This window comes from Glossina fuscipes, unplaced genomic scaffold (genome assembly GCF_014805625.2).
Source record: "Glossina fuscipes isolate IAEA_lab_2018 unplaced genomic scaffold, Yale_Gfus_2 85, whole genome shotgun sequence".
In the NCBI taxonomy this organism is placed as follows: Eukaryota; Metazoa; Arthropoda; class Insecta; order Diptera; family Glossinidae; genus Glossina; species Glossina fuscipes.
The window spans coordinates 137,220-160,497 of record NW_023998439.1 but is presented as its reverse complement, the minus strand read 5'-3'; the positions used below and the strand labels follow the sequence as shown (position 1 = coordinate 160,497).

The 23,278-nt window shown below is 32.8% G+C and overlaps 2 long non-coding RNA genes across 3 annotated transcripts in view; one reads left to right on the top strand and one right to left on the bottom strand.

The window, feature by feature from the left end:
* Positions 1-23,278, top strand: part of LOC119638217 — a 187,508-nt gene that overhangs the window by 136,345 nt on the left and 27,885 nt on the right. The window lies entirely within an intron of this gene.
* On the bottom strand, positions 133-16,984 carry LOC119638216. Of its 2 annotated transcripts, none has more exons than XR_005247401.1 (2): positions 16,244-16,984; positions 133-342 (listed from the first exon to the last, which is right to left on the bottom strand). It is a non-coding gene; the product is annotated as an uncharacterized LOC119638216 (long non-coding RNA). The 2 variants fall into 2 exon arrangements; XR_005247400.1 differs by having other exon boundaries at positions 16,254-16,984.

Below are 23,278 nucleotides of genomic sequence, written 5' to 3'. Positions count from 1 at the left end.
TTAGTGTAAAATAATTTATTATTAAACAAGTTTCACGTTTCAATTCTATTAATTCCTTAGGACTCAGCAATTTTTAACTTTAAAACTTTTTCACTTTCTTTTACGATTTTCTAGTTTTATTTTTTCTTCATGTTTTTTTTTTTTTTTTGACTTTTATTTAAATTTTGTGGATTTTCCTCATCTTCTCTTTCAGTTTTGCTTCTTGATTATGATCGCAGCTTGTTTGCCATTTTCATGAATATTTATTTTGGCCACTTTGCTTTTGTTTCTATGCTTTATTGATGCTATTTTAGCTCATCTTGCATTATTTATTCACTTCATTGTTGCTCCCGCACAATAAACCTGAAAGGAGAGAGATAAAAATTTTGAAAAATTTTTATAAATTTCTAAAAACTTTTTCTTTTACATTTAAAGTTACACTAATATAATAAATTAGAAGATTGCTTTTGTAAAACAAAAAAAAAAAATAAATAAATAAAAGACTATATATATTGAATAATCCGCAATAGGTAAGCAGATGTGCAGAAATATGGGGTAGACAGAGGTCCTCTTTAAACATATATAAATATGCGGCTTTGTTCCTACATATGTTTCGTTCGGCTAGAGGGTGCTAGAATTAATTTAGATTTAAGTTATCATAAGTAGCAGTTGGTAACAGTAAGTTTAGGGTTAAGCAGGCAGGAATGTGACATCTTAGCTGAGATCAGTGTCGTCAGTTGAGGTCTAGCAGAGATGGAACCTCAACCTTTTCAAGAAGTCAAAAGAGTGACTTCCGTTTAGAGGAGGGATTGTTTTTCCCCGAGCTAGCGACATGTCCGGTGGACATAACGCGTTTTCTTTTCTTCTCTTGGGAAACATTGAACAAGCATACAACTTTCGAAACATTTCAATTTTCTATATATGCAAACAATTTTGGGGAATACTATTCACCTCTATGTCTTCATCACTCTATGTTGAGTCTTTACGTTTGTCGCGTTCATATGATTCAAATAAGTAAATATATGAAATAATTTTACAAATTCGGTGTCAGGACTACAAATCATCCCGTGGAAGGTGCCTGCGTTACGGCGAGCTCACCCTTAGCTCCAGAAAAATCCCTCCCATAAACTTCCACTTACAAGTCCTATAAGGCCTACAAAATGGACGGGAACGTTTAAATTTGTTTGATTGATTTGTGTATTTATCGTCAACAAGCAACTATTACTTATGTAACTTATGTTACCTGGCACAGGCTACGTTTTAAAATGTTTGTCTTTTTACGCTTTTTAGCAAATTTAGTTTCATCGCCACTCCTGTTCCCACACACTTATAAATTTGATTTCTGGGCGGAGGTCGCAAGAGACCAATGTATGTCAATTCTCCCTGGCGTTTTAATTTTTCTAATTGTGGTTGTGTTGACGCATGTGACTCAGAATGTTTTTGTCATCGGGTGCTTTGTAGAGTTTCGCATTTCATTTATTTATAAAAGCGCTTATTAGCTGATGTCGCGTTCAAAGCTGAAAGATAAATTTTGAAAGTCAAGGATAACTTAAAAGAAAAGTTGCATTATCCTCTCTCTACTCTTAAAAGAGGATATATTCATCATACTTCCTTCAAAGGTTATAACAAATCAACCAACAAGTTCGTAAGATGGCATGTACTTAGATGTCGTCACTGCTGACGGACCCATATGCTTTTCAGATTTTGTAAACAATCTTTCTGTGTACATTTTTAATAAGCAGTAGCTTTTGATAGGATTATCTTTATAATTTCTGTGACCGAAACTCGAGAAATCACTTATTGTGAGTGTGAAAATTTTCTCAGAAAAACAGAGAAAGCCCGGCGCACGAACAGAAACTTCCCATAAGACTCAGTTTTTTTTTATCAGGAGATTCGAACAATCACCCCTTTAAACGGCTGCTTAACGTATCGGAAAATGTTTGGTTATTCATGAACTCATTACTTTGCACCGACATTTCGTCTGTTGGTACCCATTTCAATATACTTGACATACTTTTAGTCTGAAAACAAGTTGAAAATACATTGAAATTTTCAATCTATTTTCAAATACCATTTTTTAAAATTTTTTTTTGTCTGTCTATCGCATTTATTTTTAAACTTAATTTTGCACTGTTCTGTGCGAAATCTCGAGTAGAAACTCTGAGTACAGACTATTGCGATTCCCAGGAATTTGACTTAGAAATCCGAACTTGAAAGTATATTTACTTCTTCTTACCTATTTTGTAAAATACTGATGTTATTCGAAAATTGTTTTATTTTATTCAATTTTTCGCGCTTTTTCTCTTTTAATACATTAGTGAAAGTAAGAGAGTTTATGAACAGAGACTAAAATTAATTTCCTAAATAGCAGAAATAAATTTCTATTCCCGAGACGATATAGCAGACGTCAGCCCGAGCTAAGTGAATTGCAGGTGCGAACAAGTTTCCCGTTCCTTCTTAACTCGTTCACAGTTCTTGTCGACTAAGATTTCCGAATGAGAAGAAATTCCTATTCGATCCGCCTTTGATGATACCTTGTGCTCTATATATTAATATATTAGTTTTCATATTTACTACGCTGCCTTACTCTCCTCCTCTTTCTTAACTTGATCTATTTAAGCAAACTAATCAAGTACATTTTTGCCTGCAATATATTTATATTTTTCGCTCCCAAGTCATGTGATTAGAAGTTAAATTATTTCTCCGCACGGCATTAGCATACAAAGCGCTTTAATGATTGTGGAAGACAACTTATTAAGCAACCGTAACAAAGCGACCGCTGGCGCGTATATTAGATAAGTAGCCTTAAAGCATACCAGTAAATAATGGGTTTTTTCCTGAGCAATTATTTTCGCTTTATTACTTCTTTAAATGAAATTTTTATTGTTTTTTTTTTTTTTTTGGACAAACGAAACACGCAGCTGAGGTCAGGATGTTTTTAATTAGTAACGCTGTTCTGGTGTTATTACTCAATTTTATTTCCCCAGTCATTACATCCTACAGCCGGTCGTTTGTAACTAACCAAAAAAATAATTAGATTAACTTCATCATCGATTATAGCGCTCGGTTTATATTCATTTTCTGAATTCATCTGCAACGTAAATAATAAAATGTTGCTAATGTTGTTGCTATTGCTGTCGATGTTTCTATTGCTATTGTCATATTGACATATGAGGTAAGCAATGCCAATACTGCCATTGCTATTGCTACTGCGATTGCTATTGCGATTGCTGTTGCTATCACCAATGCATTTGCGATTGCTATTGCAAACACTGCTGCTTGTTGTTTGTTTCCATTCTTATAACACTTTTGCTTTCCAATATCTTACGGATGATGGTCTACTTTTTTTTTATGTTATTTACACAAAAAGCGTTTAGCATTTAAAATGGAATGCGATCCGATCTTTTGTGTCACATTCTCATATATAACTAAGCTCTATGTTAGTCCAAAAATTAACTATTAAAATGATGGCTTCATGGATGGATGGATCGAAAACGATAGTAATGCTTGCGTGTAGATGTAAACTTAAAAGAAAAGATCTAAACAATGATTTTCTCTTCTCTACTTCCAATCTTTCTCTCCATCATTGTCGTCAAGGGTGGCTGTTAAGAAAAAAAAAAAAGAAGAAAAATTGCGTATACAAGGGCTGGCATAAAAAAGGCTTGGTTTCAAGCTTCAATGAAATGTTGAGTAATAACTATTCGCATTGCACCAACAACAAGTGTCCCATCTTGTTTTCTTATTTATGTTCGTCGTTCCCGTTACACAAAATAGAAAGTAGAAAATTGAAGAGTTGTGTAGGAAATCAACCTAATTAACTTAACAAGAAAAGAAAACAGACGACAGCAACAAAGTTAGCAACGGCTCTAGTATACGTTCTTAAATAGTTTTTTAATGCCTTGTTTCTCTTTTTCCTTTTATTTATTTATTTATTTATTTTTTTTTTTTGTTTTTTTAATGTTTTTCTCACTCCAATGTTTTTTTATAATGCTCGAGGCCAATTACACGGTTTACCAGGTAAGAAATTAAATTGAAATTATACAGAAAAAAATACACGAGCGCCTGCGAAAGCAATGCACAAAATATAACAAAATATTATAAAGAAATTAACATAAAACATTTAACAGATGAAAGCTCATGGCTAGCAATAATGCCAATTAAAAAAAAAAAAAAAAAAAAAAATGAAAAAAAAAGAAGAGAAACAATATAAGAATAATTTAAATTAACAAAGGATTAGAAAAGAAAAGCATAGAAATTTAATTCAAAGAGAGGAAAACAGTTAAAAAAGAAATATTAAAACTTGAAAAGTGCAAAGGAAAAGAAAGTTTTTCAAGCTAAAATTATTCATAGAAGGCCTTGATTAAAATTTACAAGGACAGCGAATAGTCGGAGTAAAATCTTCTTTTCTTTTATATAAAATTAACTTGTCCCCAGGCCAGCCAGGTTAACGAAATTTAAATTAGAACCGAATAAACTTTTAATTGGATACCGGGAAATACAAACCGATTATATGACTGACTAACACACTAACACAACAGCCTTGAATCCGTCCTTAATAGAAGCGAGTTTCGCTACAGCGTAACACGCAATTTGCTTCTTGGCTCCAGCGACTGGCGCGAAACGGGAGCTTGACGAAAATATTTCCTCATGAAGGCCACTTTTATTTATTTATTTCCAAGTGAATATATACATGTGCCACACAAAAGTTCTTTTTTTTTGACCAGAGATTCATCGAAACTATTTTGACTTTGAATCTTTCAATGGCTTTAAAGTGCCTTTAAGCCGTATATGAATTCGCCATCTGTTCATGGACGTTCGATACATTGAAAATGTTGTCCTTTTGTAAGTTTCTTTTATCTTTATTAACAAGCGCTTCAGGGCAGAATACCTCCAAGATGGATATATATACATATATATAAGCGCAATGGACAATTTATAGTTTTTATCTTTATTCTCAGACACAACTTATCAGTCTTCGGTCTCTAATGCTTTGTCTCGCATAGATTGTCTCCCTATAGTGATTAAACAAATTTTTAGCCTTAATTGTGCTAATCTGGGAAAAATTCTGGATTAAGTTAATTTCTATTCTATCAGAACATTAGTTAGCTATGGTTACAGTTTTGAGTAATGCGAAGTATACACTATTATGCTGAAAACCGAAATATGATTTTGCCATATATTTTGTAAAAAAGGTCATCCGTCCGTCCGTCATTATAGTATTTTCGCGAAAACAGGATAAAGAACAAAATCTTGAAACGTAAATTCTCAGATAAGATTCAGAGGATGAGAGTTAACGTGGCCTTTTTGTTTGAACACTACGTTGCTCAATACTTTGAATAGTTGATAAACAATCGCAAAAGCTCATAAAATGTTTATTTGATGCATTTAATTTTAAAAGATCTCACAAATTTTGTGCGGTGAATAAAAAATAAGGTCGAGATAATGCCTAAATCGCAATGCTGATAGATGTCCCTCGCGGTGTTTCTCCTTCTGCGGTTGTGCGGACATTTTAGAGAAGCATTTGTCGAGATCTTTGGGAATGGATCGAATTCTATTGCAATCATGGCTGAACAAGAAGTAAGACTGTAAACAAGAAATAAAGCAAATTTGACATCGTAACTTCACGCGTGCTATGAAATCAAGAAATGATTTTTTTTAATGCTTTCGTTGCACTATTTTTGACAACTATGCGGACTTTTATATGAATCCAATCCAATTGCTGGATAGCTAGAAGGGCGTTTGCAAGTGCGAGTTGTTCATTTTTCCCACATCTGTGAAACAATGATTATTGGCTAACAAAACATAACGAAACGTATCATTACGGGAGGTGAAACTTGGATCTGTGTCTGGGTCCCCAAAAAAACAATTGTCAAACGAGCGTATACGTGGCGCAACCTGAACAAAGATGAAGAAAAGTTGCAACAAAGTCGTTCAAATATTAAAGTCATGTTGATAAATTTCTTTGATTGTTGTAGTGATATGCATTATGAATTTCGTCGGTCAAGGCAAATTATTAAGAAGGAAAACAATTTGATTTCCTATGGAGACGATAAACGAGATGAAATTGAGACTTGAAGAAATAAAGTTTTTTTTTATTTTGTAAACAAGGTCGCGATAAGTAATTACTAAAAAAAAATTAACATTTTTAACTGGAAAAATCTATATTTAATTCTATGCTTCGGAAATGTGGCATAAGTTGATGTACGACATTTCTCTTTATTGGATTATAAAGGAGTAGTTCATTAATTCGATATATATCGTACATCATGTAAGGCCCTCCTCCTTTTGCGATCAACGTGCATAATTTAATAAAACTGAATAAAGGATCTAAACAAATTTTGCCATTAATTCGAGTAAAGGACACACGTACATGTACCTTGGATGTTTTACAATTATTTAAAGAATTCCTTAAATTCGGAAGGACGGATATGAAAAAATGTTAATCTATGGCTATTAACTCTTCGGTTATTTAATCATTTAAATCACACGTTATCGTTGTTGTTGTTGCCAGTGAACACTTTTAATTAATTGAAACATAACTCGTTATTCAGCACAAACATTGTAACATATATCATCGTATTATGCAATATTTATGTATTCATAGAACACTGTTAGAAACCTGATAGCACATTATATCAATTTTCAAAAGCAATGCAATTGCATTTGTATATTTATATGTGTACCAATGTACATATTTAGTGATAAATTTTCATTGTATTGTTAAATATTAATATGAATACTTTGAAAATAAGCATTTTCGGGAACTACTAACGCGAACTTCAGCGAAAGAAACTCAATATTATAAAATGCAAAAAAAAAAAAAAAAAAATAAAACAAAAAAAAAGTAAAAACATGAAACTCAACACGCTATTTGCTCATCGATTGTTGAAAATAGGAAAATAACTCACAATGTGCCTCCAGCCGGGCAATATAACGATACACAAATCAAATACCAACACATTTATTTCGTATCAATAAAATCATTATGTAGAACACGGGCATACATGCAAGCAAAAATATATTTCGCTTTATATGACGATCTCCTCGTTTACTTTATGCATATGTGTGTAGGTATGTGTTAGTATATGCAATATGAATATCTTGCCTCATGGGTTGCATTGAATTTCATCAGCATATTTACCGCCACATAATTCATTCTGTTCTGTTTATACTGTTTCTTCGTCTGTACCTCCCGCCATACGAAACGTACTTCCCTGCATCGGTATTTACATGCCAGTATGTCGATAATGGTTGTTTATTTTAAAAAATGATAAATATTATAATTTTATTTTCTTTCAATATAAAATTTTAACAGTACACCAAATAAAACACTTTCACGCATTTGCAGACGCTCATCTCTACCTTTACCTTTAACATGATTCGGTTCGGACATGATTGACCATTAAATGCCCTACACCATTTCAACTCATCGAGTTTTTCCTTTATATTTGCGATAGATTAGCAAAACTCACATGTGGTTGGCATGTGAAGGCATTCTTTTCATGGAACCCCTTATATGAAAGCGTGTCCGAATCTTAGATTGATTAGGGCCAAGTTTAGCACGATCAATTTTCTCATCTAAAATTTTATAATTGGTCGCTCATTCTCGTCATAAAGTTTTAAAAAGTCAGATTTTCTTGTTATGTAATGGCTTGGTTCTCATGAGAGTGTTCTTGTACGAGGCTCGATCGGAAAAAATGTCTAACGTGATGCGAATCTATGACTTTTATTATTGTATTATCTTCACTTTACTTCATTCAGACGGCTTCTTTTAACATGACAATGTCTCAGCAGTTTTTCCGCTCTGCGGAAGTGTTCTTTACCCTGACGGGATACACCAAACTACCGGAGTTGCCGTCATTATCAACTGTTTTTTCTATTCATATAGCTAAAAACGCATGTAGATAGAATGCAATCTCTCTACGATTATAATTTCAAAAATTTAAATTTTTCCATATCGATCAACTATTTTTAAATAATTATGGCACAGCGGCCCCTAGAGTTTATCATTTAAAAAGCTTGAGGAAGATGTAATCACAACTTTTGCTATTGCACTGAGTAAAATCAGTGGACGTGTTTTCACCCAAGAACGAACGCTATTGAAAATGGTTTGGACCGGTCCATTTTTGCGACCACTCCCCTTATAACGCTCTATTCTGAGAAATCCTTATATGGAAAGCAAAGGTAATTTTCAAAATTTCTTGGCAAAAAAAGTAATATTTCGGAATTCTAATTTTGTATGAAAACTTTGGACCGCTTGTGGCAATTTTTGAACCCATATTCATATACCTACTCATATAGCGAAAACTGAAGTTCACACGACAAAAAGGTATAATTTTCTATGCTTCACGATGAAAGTTATATCATAATAGTACTTTAACAAAAAAAAAAATTAAATGTAACGCATTTGGACCACCTCGCCCTATGTTTTGGACCCCGCCCTAATAAGGATTTTTACGGAAATTGACCCTTTGTAGAGCAGAAAAGTCAAAGTTTTAACATGTGGTGACGGACATTGATCCACAATATTGTAGTACTTTCATAAAAAAGTCCACTCTTCAAAATTTGGACCATTTACGCCTGTTTTTGAATTCTGCCCTATGTAAGGATTAAACTTGCGCTACATTAGGTTGCATGGTGGGCCTGTTTCCCCATAAAACAAGCACATGAAAAATATGCCCACAAGATACAACTTTTGTGTTCTATAATAAAAATAAGAATTGTGTTACATAATGTGGTGTAGGATGTTTATTCGTCGGCCTTCCTGACTATGATGTTGCCACTTGTTTTTTTTCCCGTTCATAATAAAAAGCCATTATTGTGCCAGAATTGGTAAAAAAATTGCAAAGTCATAAGTCGTAGTGTCAGAAAAGAGAGGATTGTTTGCTGCCTATCGTTTAAAGTCTGGGATATGAGTAATGGACAGATTTTTCTGATTGCGACGTGTTTTTTTCTTTTTAGTTAAAGGAACGATGAGGAAAATTTTATATAAATTTTGTTGCAAATGAATTTCTAAAGATGTGATCGTAGTAAAAAGATGCCGCTATTCATGTTGATTTAATTGTACATGTTCTACGTATCACAAATAGTCAAGGAATTTACGTACCATCTGCCCTATAGCTCGTTCAGAAATGAAAAATTTTCAATATATTCTTTAACAATCTTAAAAAGAAGAAGAAGAATAGAATATTTAATGTGAATCTACAAAGCGTAGTACACACATGTCCTATCGACACGATTATATAAAGAACTATATGATCTCTAATAACCATTAAGCGATTTATGGTATTTCTGTGCAGAGGAATTTAAAATTTTAAATATTATTTTTAATTTTTTTGCAAAATATTCTTCAGTTATAGATATGATATATAGAAGTCATCATATGTCAATAAAATTTTCTTTTGCGTTTTTTTTCGAATCGATCCCGTCGCCTATTTAGAATTTTAAGCTCTTCAAGAGTGAGGCCTTTTGATGTCATTATGCGAACGCATATAATTACTTTGTCCTTGCGACATGTGAAAATTATATGGAAGCAAACGAGTTGTTTTATAGCGCTGACGTGTTCGCTGTGAGAGGAGTTTTCACATTTCATGTTCAAATGCGTTGCAATAAAATGTTTGTTAACCTTTGCAAATTTAATTTCAATAAAACGTAAAACAAGCACAAGACCAGCAGAATCACGTAATTGCATGAGAGTACGACCGATATGCACTCTAAACTGGCTATGAACTTGTAAAAAGAAATATGTGACTGTAAAGAGATTGTTATGTTTGTTATGAAACACTCTTGTCGGCTGAAGAGTTTACTGTGAAAATGTATGGATGATATTGACAGTGTTTTAACAGTGCTTTCATAACTGGTTGGTGATTGGCTTAAACAAGCGTGCGATGAATTTCGTTTAACTGATGAGAGTCTAGTGGCTGGTGTGCGTAATCGATAAGTGTTATGCCGTTAGCAAGTAAGCATTCGCTATAGCTGCGGTCAAAAGACACTCTAACGCAGTTGAAATTTGACCTTACGAACACTGACCTCGTAGTTGCGGTTCTTACCTAAGCGACCGGTCACTATGCTTCGTGTATTCTATATACTTGCGGCAAAAGGATATATGGAACACTCTTGGATCCTTATGTAAGTCTTAAAAATTAAGAGATCTTGTAAGGTAAATACGTACACACGTACACATATATATATATATGATGATATATATTTTTATATATATACATCATGTTAAGCATCGGTATACATATATATATACCATCAGCTTTGAAAGTATCAAGTGAGGATTTAAAAGGACTGATGGATAACTGAGTTCTTTTTTCCTATCATGGACGTCTGGCAAGCAAAAATCTTTTCTCTAATAATCACGACGGTCCACACGTTTTCATGCCACAGAGTCTACGCCGGCAGTATTATATCGTTACGAAAGCCCAAAGCTTGCAGCGAAGGAGAAGATTTTCAAAGGCGTGGTATCCAGATATTGCCCGAAGCACGTAAAAATGCGTAACTAGCGGTGCAACATAGTTTTAAATAAATCATTTTTCATCACTCGTCTCAATTTTCGGTGTTTTTTTCAAGAAAAAAATTGTTTCTCATACTCTATTCAATATGTATATAAATGTGCACATATACGTGCATTGATTGGGCCAATTAAAATACACGCAAATATTTTGTACAAATTTCGGCATATTGAACGCAGTCAAATGTAAACACAATTTTTCACAACTTATCACTTATGCTCGTTTGACATTTGTTGATGGCCTTGATGCGCCATCTGTTTCCCTAATTCGTACTTGATACTTGTTTACTTGATGCATATACTTAATGTGTTACATATGCACACTATATATATAGTTTTGGATCACTATTGCCTATGGATTGTTATGAATGCGATCTACAAAATTAATCTGTAGATTTGTATCTAATCTTATCTTTCTATCATAGTGTACGTTCGCCAAGTTGTCGAAATATTCTGCGCCCTTAGCGTATACGCAAACCTGACGGGATCTCCGGTATTCATTTCCGTGTGCTGAAAACGGAAGGACAAACTTGCTGCCACCTTAGTTATATTAATGGTTTTTCACATTTTTTTTTTAATTTTTGTGTACTCGTTTCACTGTCGAGACGTGTATAACACGTCCCTAAAACGTATAACAACAAGTTATGCCATACGTAAAAAGATCCATTATTTAAAGTTAAAGGTAAAGGTAAGGTTTTTTTTTAGTAGAAGCTTAACTACGTTCTTCCTTCTGTACGAATTTTTTTCGTATTCTACAAACGAAAATAATAAGAAGACAGAAAAACTTCACTGATTAGCGATATACAATATTTCCATAATTCCTGATAATAATATAACAGAACTGATTTACTTTCGTCCTAAAAGGGATGTTTCCTCCCAACAACAAATATTTTTTGTCATTAACAAAAATCTATAAAAGACATGACGAGAAAAAGGTTAAACAAGATATTATTCCCATCAGATGGGATTTTAACTGAAGTATTCAGTGTTCGTTAGGGAGCTTCGCTAAGTTATGGCAAGAACTCCATATCCGTTACTTCGTTTCTTTATTCATATTGATTTTTACAAATTTTTGTATTTGTCCGCACAACAAGACTTAACTCGATGGTTCTTTAGGTGCTGATGGAAATAGTAGTAAAAACCGTAATCAAAATTCGTTCAAATCCTAAATTGCATCGTAATGAAATTAGTAATGGTTTTTGACTTACAGCTATAGAAATTATTTAATTTGTTTGCAAGCAATAAATTGAATGTTTTTTTTTTCGCCTTGAGTGGGAGACGTATGTTAAATTTGTCGTCCTATATGTTAAATTTATGTGTATTTTTGGGAGATGGGCTATGAAATTTCATTTATCGGGAAAATAAGTTTGCTACGATGAGAGCACTTAATGGTCTCAGTCTCTCTGATAAGCTTAGCGATATGATTTATAACGCATAAGACTGACTATTGGAGAAATGAAAGGCTACGATCTGTTCAGATGTTCGAAAGTTTAAAAACAACTTACGTACACTACTTGTAGCTACAAATAATTTCTTGATAAGTGTTCAAAGTTCGTCCAAGATGAGTACACCAGGTTTCCTTGTCATGCATATAAACGTATATATATATGTATATATGTATATATATGTATGCAATTTCATGTTTTCGCCATTTTATTTTATTTGGCCGGGGAAAAATGTATGTATAATGATTTCATAATTCTTTACGTTGTTCTCGTCTTCTATTCTACACATTCATTCATTTGTTATGAACCCTTTCTGGATTTAGAGAGTTTGAGTTGTTTTCTTTTTTCGTTTTGCTTTTATATCAAATTGAATTTTCTAGTTTAAATTGCACTTTTGGGTTCTTTGACCTATAAAAAAAAAAAAAAAAAGAAGTAAATAAAAATAAAAAGAAAAAAATTCAAATAAAAAATAACAAATAAACTCCATTATTATTAGCTGTGTAAACTTTTCAGTAAACTAAAATTGAAAAAACATATCTGCACAGTGGGACAAAAGGAAGGGAAAAACAGAATTATATTGTAGTTTTTGACCCTTCAACAGAGTTTGTTGATTTATGTCCTTTTAAATCTCACACACAACATTCATTTCGTTGTCCCTACATATATCTTTTTCGTTTTCTCTCCTTCATTCTCGTCCTCTCTCTCTTTCTCTCTCTCTCTCTCTCTCTCTCTCTCTCTCTCTCTCTCTCTCTCCCTCTCTCTCTGTCTTTCTATCTTCCCGTTTATCTCATCAAATCCTTTCTTTTTGTCATTCCCTTCAAACTGCATCACAGATTTATACTTGTCTCGCAAGGTATATAAACGTTACATGAGCTACTTACTTAGTTATTTCAGCTTTCAGTCTCCTCTTACTTGATAAAGGTATGATGTAAGCAGTTATATAATAACAAAAGGATGTAAACTAAAGCTTGTGTTTATGTAGGCGAACATTACTAGCGAGCATAGTATTGTATATAATTTCAATTTTTTCAAATTATAAAACTTATGTTTGTAACACAAAGCCAGACAGATAACTACAGGAGGGAGGAATAATAAAGAAAAAAAAAAAAAACAAAAATGAAAGGATTTATTTTTAATAAACTGCTTACATATATTGCAAATATCTTCGATTGTCTTTTGACTAAAAAAAAAAATGAATAAATAAATCAATAAAAAAACTTCACATGATTTCGAAATCTGGATGACATCGTAATTAAGTTTTTTGCTTATTTTGGGTAAAAATCATATGTCTTCCCGCCCAGTCCTTAAGGGTAACTTCAAGCCGCAAAAAAAAAAACATCAAACTCATTTCACAAACATCGAGCTCCAGTTAAGACCCTATGAATTCTTTGTAACTCTTGTGCTATATTTTACTTATTTGTGTATAAAGTGTTAAACCACACTTGTAATCATAAGAAATTGCATAACATACATAAACTCATAATGTCTCTTAAAGATTCTAGACTGTTTAGACCGGAGAAGATTAGCATTATTGCGTAAAAAGTAATTTTCTCTTCCTTTACATCTTTTCTTAACATTGCAGTTATTCTCGTTTTGTTGTTTTTGTATATTGAAGTGAAAGTATTCGTTAGGTTTAAGCTTACCAGACTCTGCCAGACTCTGTATTAATAGCTTTTGTCCATAAGGCATATCATTCAGTTATCGTTATTTGCATCATTATCGCATTCATTATTCATTGTCAAGCAATGCTTCTTAAGTTGAGAGAATTATGTTGATTAGAAAGGGCAAGACTAAACAGCATGAAATCAAATTTGCCTTTATCAGGTTATATATGCAATGTCGTCTACTAAAGATGTCAAACAAAATTTTAATCCTTTTAAGTGCTAATATCAAATAAGTTGTAAAAATAAAATAAGAGAGAACGAGAGAGAAATCATAATAGCTGGACAACCCAATATTATTCACTGTTCGCTGACAGCATTCATATCATTGGCGTGAACAAAATCTTGAAACTACCTTGATAAGTATAAGAACGCTTGTCTACCGGGACCGACGCCTCGGTCAATTCACTTATTTATGCGGAACGGATTACGGAAAAAGATAACACTCCACTTGCTCTGCGTGTTCAGTTGACTCACTAAAACGCCAGATTTCACGAATAAAATGTAGAGAACGTCATCTGTTTACTCACTAACCGATAGTTTTGACCGTCACTTTCTCTTTATAATTTTCTAACCTTAAATTTGTATCTTTTTGTATCTGTATTCTCTTAGCTCGGTAGACTTGCTAGCTTAGCTAAGCTTTGGTTTCTACTATGATCTACTTGACTTTTTAACTCTACTCGAGTAGCGTGGAAGGGAAAAAGGACAGCCTCTCATCTTTGATCGCCAGGTTGTCGCCCTCGAACGTTGCGAGATCTAAACCAAGAACCAGATGATTGTGACTGAGGCTCTCCAAACTCGTTGTTCATCTAATCTTTTTATGTCTATCTTAGACCTATCACCCGCCGAGAGCCGTCTTCTCTGGGAAGCTTTGATGCATTCAACGTATATACTAGACCGCGTCACATCAGATCACACAAACATTATTTTTTTTCCTGTTTGAAGAACTCTCTTAATGACGTAAAGCAAAAGGGGGCTGTCAAAATTACTTGATTCAAACCGCCGAGCAAGGAAAGAGGATATTCGACATTGCTTCGGTGAAATTCAGCCACACTTATGCAAAATGATCACGGTAAACTTTGAAAAAAGAGTGCGGCTGTGTCCCCATAGCCGCGGAGGCCATTTGTCCAATGTACTATATAACGCATAACCCTATCTTATATGCGTTATAGTTTAATCAAAAAATTGCAATGAGCAAGAACTAGCCTTGCTTTCCTCTTAATTTCGATGTTGCGTACATTTTTTGGACACCCTGTACAAACCACTTACTCACAAACATCTTTAAAAGGTATAACTTGAAAAAAACAAAAAAAAAAAAAAACTTTTTTTTCCTAAAATGCATAACATGCATTTACAATGTCGCAACAGCAAAAAGAAAGCATCAAAGGCTACCTCTATGCAATATGTATGTAAATTCCTCTTTAAGCGAAATTCATATTTCTTGCATTAAATATGCATTTAAAAAGAGTTACTTCAAGCTGCACATGCTTTGTTTTTGCACAATCAATTGTACGGTTCCAAGGATTTTTCAACTTAAATTGCACTTTCAAACTATCCCGAAGGCAAGTGGAGTTTTGCAATTTTCTTGGAATTTTCTGAAATTTTCTGAATTACTTTGCACTTATTTTGTCTTAGGCTAAAGAAGCAAATAAGTGTAAATAGAAAGTTAACTCGAATCCAAATTGAGGGAAAAAGGGCAATTTGTTGTTGTTTACCTGTTTGCTAGAATCTGTAATGTGTCTCTATGTTACACATTTTATTATTAATAAATTATTATAATTAAACAAGTAATAAATGAAAAAAATTGAATGACAAGTTTTCGGTTCCCACAAACACATCGAACTTTGACACATCGCTGAAATATAATTTTAATAAACTCATTATTCGAAGGCCGTTTTGTGACATTCCATCCCTCCATCATCCACTTTTCGAACTTCCCCCAAAGTCTTTACGAAAACTTAAAATCTGCCCTTTTTTTTTTTTAATTTGCTTTTCTCTTCAAGCTCAAGCTTGGCATATAGAGATGTCTTCTTAACGCCTAAGAATTTTCATACAAAATACTTTTTGAAAAGAACGAAAAGAGCGTGAAAACCATTCTCATGAATGTAATTAATTCTCTCATTCGTTGCTTATGACAGATGTTCATCAAGACAAGTCTTACACATAGCCAGCGTATATCTCAAAATACTCTGGAAAAAATCTCCACCTCTGCAGAAGTTTATGCCAGCAGGGTCTTGGCTGTAGTGAGTTAAAATGTAATTGTGTTAAAAAAATTTCTCGTCTTTGGGTTATTACAAACTTTTCAAAACTATATATTTTACAAAACTTGGGTATATATGTTCAGGAGATGTGCGCATGCAAGCACAAGATTGCAATGAATATCATATTTTAAGTTTTCTTATAAATTTCAGGAATCGTTTGTTAATTTATATGAATTCATAATGAAACTTTTGCATATAAATCAAAACTCTGCAGAAATCCTTGAACTGACAACAATAATTTAATATGTATGTTAAAGGTGCATGTATGCTTCAAAGTTGCTTGTACGTGTTTATAGTATAACCTATATCTCTCTATAAGCCCAAATAGAAGGAAAAAAGAACGTAAACAGGAAAATAAGAAACTATACACTGTACACTTACACTTACTTACACTAAATCCTTTCGCTAAGTATGGAAAAATCGTTCGTTTTCTTTGTATTGTTCGAATACAAAATGTATAGGTGTTTTCCGGAGATCACATGGAAATCGCATACTATATGTGATCATACGATGCTCTCTCTTCTTCTTCCTTCTTTATTTAACTTGTATGCCATAGATAAGGAAGTCTATATATCAAATTACTCAATAACAGCAGATATGTAAACAACAATTAAGAATGTGGTTGCGTGTATGCACGCATACGTAAGTGTATTTACATATGCACTACACTTGTACAACTGCACTTCACTCGCACTCAACACTATTGAAAATAGTCATCATCAAGTAGATGAACTGTAAAAAAGTGTCGCGTAATATAAACACAAATGTTTTTAGTGAAAAAAAAAGAGTGTTATCAAGAGCAGCACATTACTGTATATGCGACCCTTGATATGCAGCAATAATTACAAGAGACTAAACTTTATTGCTACACATTTTCTATATATAATATATTTACACAAAGTCAGAGAGAAAAAATCGTATCCTTTACACACACACGCGGCCACATAGAAGATATGTGATGTGAATGACATAAATTTATATATATATATATATATATATATATGCATGTATATTGAGTAAAGGCGCGCGTAAGCTCAACTATGTGAAAACGCCTTACTTTGAATCGTTAAGCATTAAATATGTAAGCCATCAATCACATTATTTTTTACTTCGCGGTACAAAAAAAAAAAAAAAAAAAATCGTACTTTTTTTCACACAATCCACGTTCTTTATCAAGTAGCATATGATTTTTACTAAAAGAATTTTTTTTTAATCGAAATTCGCATAAATGATTCTTTTTTTAATTTTTTCAAAAATTTTTTTTAACAAAATTTTTTTCGAAATTTTTTTTTTTTCGTATTCCTGCGTACCCGCGTAGATATTGCTTTTTTTCTTTTCTTCTTCTTCTTCTTCTTAATTCTGTTTAATTCTTTTTGTGTTTTTTTTTTTTTGTTTTTTTTTGTTTTTATATTTCTCTACAAAAAATATTTATCATTTTTGTTTAATAAATATTCTTGAAAGCCATTTACATTTTATTGCGTTTATTTGTTTCACGTACCTTGTGCTGCGGTAAACTAATATATTGTTGATAATGTCGCATTTATCTTACCGAGGTTACTGTTATGACTTTTTGTCAGCCAACCTGCTAGCCAGCTTAAATCCGATTCATTACGGATAAAATGCATTTACTGAAAGTACGTAACTAACGTTGAAATCCTTTCTCTTTCCATTGGATAAAGTAATCAAGTGCGGAAACTCTTATCTTTGCTCTGAAATACTTAAGAGAGAAATCGTCCATTAACATAGCATAGCAAGCATAAAGAGACATGAACTCTCATTTTTTGCATCGAAATTTCATCTTTGTTTTTTCCCCCCCCCCCTACACATATACATATAAAAGTTTGTTTAATACTTATCTTTATATTTATGTTAGCGTGTAGGTGCTTTATCATCTTTATATTTTATAGATATTTATGTATTTTATACACTGGATAGTTTGAGATAAATTGACACCTTCGCCAGTTATATGCTGACGTTGCGACCGGTCGTTAGACGTAAGAGGGAACAAAGTATTTTCCTGCTATTATCTTTTGTCAATTTTGCTATTCCGAAGCCGTGAAGCACATCAATTTCTATGCTTGTTAAGTCGCGGAAAGCACAGACAATAAAATTCCTTGTGGCTTATGACCTCACTGTGATATCGCCGATAATATGTTCGTTAGCCTAATTATTGGAGTTAAAATGAAAAGAAGTGAAAAATTATTCTTTTATTCCTTTCGTAATGGAATCACTCGGGCTCAATCTATCTGCAAATCTCCACAGTTCAGTTTTCCAACTCTAGCTTAGCTGTTTGCGTTGCCACACAACCATATAGACTGAATGCAACTATGTATCAGTGCATAATATTTCCAAAAAATTTTACAATACAGGCGCAACAGATGCAGGCTTTCTCTGGGTACGCAGCATTTACTGGTGAAATTTGTGACGTTGTCTTACGTACATTTCGAAATGTCAGGCATCTGTGGTCTTGGGACATCTGTGGTTTCCGGGCATATAATAACAATGAAAGCTGTAAGCGTAAGGTTAAGTAGTGTGCTACATATTGCATAATACCTTTGAATCGATAGCTTTGAACGATAGACTCGCACTTCCAACGGCTTGGTTCTACTTTTATTTTTTATCAATTGCAATAGAGAACGTAGAGTGAAACGTACCGTGGATCCGTTGCTGCGGCTCTATTGAATAGAAGTAAGCGTGAAAACGTGATTTGGAAATCAGGAAAGCTAAATAAATCATTTCAAAAAATAATGCCATCTCTTAGCAACTAAGTATCGAGAGAAAAGTTGCTTTGTTATTTAAAAGGCATGAAAAATTCTTGTATTACGTTAGTGGTTGCATGTAAAAAATTAAATTACCGCAGCCGCCCCATGAGCGACATCACAATGAGGTCGCATAAGTCGCAAGAAATATTTTTGTTTGTGGTCTTCTTGCCTTAACAACTTTGTTCTATAACAAAATTGATATAGGGAGCTTTTGTCGTGAACCGCAAATTTGCTTCAAAATTTCCAAAGCTATGACGAGAAAATGTTTTGGTTTCTCTTAACGTTACTGAACAGCGACAACATCAGTATTCGACCGTAAGTTTTCATACTAGTGATGTTTTCGTCGCATTCCATGCAAGGCTTCAATTTATGTGAAATATCCAAAATTTGTAAATAATACGAAGGTTTACCTATAGGAATGAAGACAAACACTTTAGTAGTAAACAAACAAAAGGTCTTGTTACAAAGGAAGGGGTGATGGACAAAATAAAAATTATGGAAGATGCAGAAAGAAAGCTAGAGCTGTATTGGGAACACTTTGTCTCTTAAAAAAAAAAAAAAAAAAAGGTTTGCATAAAAAGACAAGTAATAAAGTTATATTCGGCGGGAGTCGTATCTCGCATACCCACCATTATGTTTTTCGCCTTGTGCTGTCTAAGTTCTTTTATTTGATAGCCATATCGCTGGTATTATTAAAAAAAAATTAACCGCAGTGTCGACCGTATTCATTCTAAAATTTACCCACAGCATAGTTTTAAACGTTTTATCTTGTTTGCCTTATGATAAATGAGCATTAAACCGGAAAAACGTGAAAATAATGAAATTTAATTATTCTTAACTTTGTATGGACACAACCGATTGATTCTATTTTTGGACCTAGAGAGTAAAGTATCATAGAGCAAAGCAAATGTGGAAAATTTCAGCGTTTTAACTTTAATAATTTCCGAATAACGAGCAAAAATCCAAAAATTTTTGCTAAAAAAAACTGAGTTGCTTTCAGTTTACATCCCATTGCGCACTTTTGCTGGGACCAATTTGGCCCATTTTCAATACCAATCTTCCAATGTTTCTACCAAATTTGAAGATGTTGTTTCAATTTTTAGAGATCAGGAGTGTGCCAACAACATACAACATAAGACGGACGGACATGGCTAAATTAACTCGGAATTTTAAGCTAAATAAAATGAGTATAATCCCCTATCTACAGTGGTGAATATTTATATTGATAATATCTCTTTAAGAAAAATGTGGCCTTCATAGAGCAAATTAATTCAATTTTACTCTAAAATGAAAGAAGAAAGAGTTTTCGGAGAGTGAAGCTTAACGGAAAATTGTAGTTTTATGTAAACTTATATTTATATTTTCTACAGAGGCAAAGTTAATGCTATTCGCATATGGAGTAAACAGGGAATGATACTTGTCGAATTGAAGTTTATATGAAGATGTCTATTATTTTCCTGGTAGTAAACAGTTACAAATGAAGATTGAAACATTATTTCAATTATTCGATGCTTGTACATCTCTTGGCATTTCCTTATGGCAATGTTTGTAAATAATTCATTTTTTACATCCATTACCGAACGATGAGGGGTATATTCATTTTGTCAAAATGTCTGCAACACCAAAAAGGAAGTTTTCAGAGATCACATAATGACCACATATTATTCATTAGTGTGAAATGTGTATCGTTCCAAGTCCTAATTTTTGTCAGTCCGTTTCTCCATCTGACTGCTAATTGCTATGATAGGCATATGCGTGAATGCAAAAGTAGAGATATTTGCTTCAGACACACGATATAAAATTCCACTTTGATTGTAAGAAAATGGGAAAAACTAGCCACGCCCAATCAAAGTTATACAATAAGAAAATGTAGTTTTTCTATTTTTGTTTTTGTTTTTGTTTTTTTTTTTTTTGGAAAAACGAGGATGGGTATAATAGATTCGGCCCCAGGTGAATATGATTTTTTTGCTCTTTCGTTTTGATCATAATTCTTGATAAATTTTCGCCTTGACCCTTAGTGATAAACAATGCATGTCGAAAATTTCATGTCAAATATATTATGGCACTTAAATTTATGATTTATTTATAACTGAAAAGCCAACGACTGAACGCAAAAAGTCTTGCAAAACGAAAGAATGGTGAAAAAGTTTCTCCTCGGCGCTTATCAAATATCATATCATAATCGTAAGCTTAAATTTCTTCAGTCCTTAAAGAATACGAGCAATGAAATTTTCTCCCCCTTATACTCTTTTTATTCATGGCAGCAAAAAAAAAAAAGGGAAAAAGAAGAATGTATGCACTATTTAACTTTGAAAAATGCGGGATGGCAAAAACTGTACACGAGCTGTTCTTTCATTGTTTTTTTTTTTTCTTTTTTTTTGTGTGCTTTTTTTTTTTTTTTAAGTAAAATGAAGGAAGATGTATAAACATATGCAATGAAAATATAAAATTTATGCATACACACATGAATTATGCACAATATAAATAAAAAAAGGTGCATTTTTTATTACCTAAGTAAGAAGAAGAAGTGAACAAAAGAAGACTTGTACTGGAGTTCGGGTTCGGTCGGCTTCTGGCTCACTTCATGCGAAACCAATTAGTTATACGCGTTTTTCCGCGATTTAAAAAATGTATCATTTAATCTGCTGATTGACAAAAGGATTAAAGAGAGGCAATCGAACCATGAGACATTTTAAAAAATTTACTTAATGCATAGTTTTTAGGCGTTACAGCGAGATAACTAAATGTTCTAATCCCACTTTAAGGCGAAGACGAAAGTAGAGAGCAAAATTTGGGAAGTTTGGAAAATTATTTCACCCGTGTGGGGTTCTCTCGACAGTTCAAGAAAAACGCACAAAATTATCTTAAAAGTAATGAAGATTTTTTTCCATTCCTCTAGAACGTTCCAACCATCTATTAATTCAATAAGAAAAGGTACATTTTTTCCGAAAAATCTAGAGCCGCTTTCCCCTTTGGGCCGTTAAAAAAAAAATTGATTTTCTAAAATGTTGACTATAAATACTATTGTAACGTTTTTCATCAGCCCAAAAACTATTTCAATAATTAGTCTTTTGCTAAAATGTATCAACAGAGTGTTAAATCAACAGACAATATTATAACATATATAATAACACATATATAATATGAAATTATTTTAGTATCGCTAATTGCCCTTGATCTAAGTATTATTGGTGGAAAGGAGTGCAAAATATATTAATTAGTTGAAATTAAAAGTTTTTCTAACTAATGAAATATTCCGTTTACTCAATAATTTACATAACATGTACAACTCATATAAATTTTTCAAATATTATATCATTTCTCCTCTCCCCGAATACTATTTATAGAAAAAAAGCATGAATATTAGTAAACACTAAAAGTTTCCCAAATAATATATAAACAATATATTCTCGCTAATTATGTGAAATGTATATGTACATTTGAAAAGGATTGCATCGCATATTTGTTTCAAAACAGTTTTCACACTTTCTCATCTCATAGTGCTTTTATACTAACACGCATATATGCTGTATAGAAATTGCTTTTAAATTTATAATTAAGAACAATAAAATAAAATATGATACTCAGCAAAAAATAAATCTCGGATAATTAGTTCTCTAAAAGATTTCTCTCAATATTTGAGTTGGTATTGGATTGAAACTGTTTTCCACTCATATCTAGATTGTTCTGGTGAAAATGCAATTCAAATGTCGAAATGTTCCAAATAAATCTTAATTCAGAAATAAGTCAGAACACTATAATAGTTTACAGCATACCATTGAATACACTACCGCACCTTACTTAATAAGTGTTGTTCATGTAAGAACTTTTCAAAATACGGCGTTATATGGCAAGTGGTCTATAGCGTTGATCCATGGGCCAAAAAATGTTGAAATTTCCAAATTTAGTAAATTTTATCGAAGTATCTGAAAAATTTGCGACCTGTAGGTTGAACATAAGAAAAGAAGACAAAAGGACAGATGGGTAGACATGTTTAAATCGATTCACAAAGTGATTTTTCATTGATCAGTATAATAATCACTGTGTTAATCTGGAAGCGCGTGCGCACACATATGCGCTTGATATCCGCTTGTAGTAGACGTGGCGCAAGATACAAAGAAAATTGTTCTTAAATTGTTTCTAAATATTGTCTATTGAAGAGGCTGCTCTATCATCTATCTAGTCTACTAGGTAGTAGACGAACCTGCATGAAGTCTCTCTATTTTCCCTTAAATTTTCGTATTTCGTAATAAACAGATTGTTGGGACAAGATTCAAAATAAATATGTTTATATATCATATCGACTTTTCTCGGTATAAAAAAATGGTTGACATCATTACTACACATTTTCTTTCTTCTTCAATCAAAAGTGAGAAAATAACAAATATTTTAAGCGGCTTGAACCACATTCCGTAAAACTGATCAATAGTTTTTAATTTAATGGAACAATGCATTGATTGACTCCTTACTTTAGGAGTTTGTAAAAAAAAATTGAAGTCTGATTTGCTAAACAGATTTTCGCAGACGTTAGCGCGACTATAGTGGACGGACAGACGCCTACACATACAGAATCTAAGCATATCAAAGAAATATATACCTCTATGCATATGCAAATGCAATCTAATCTCTTGTGTGTGTGTGTGTGTGTGTGTGG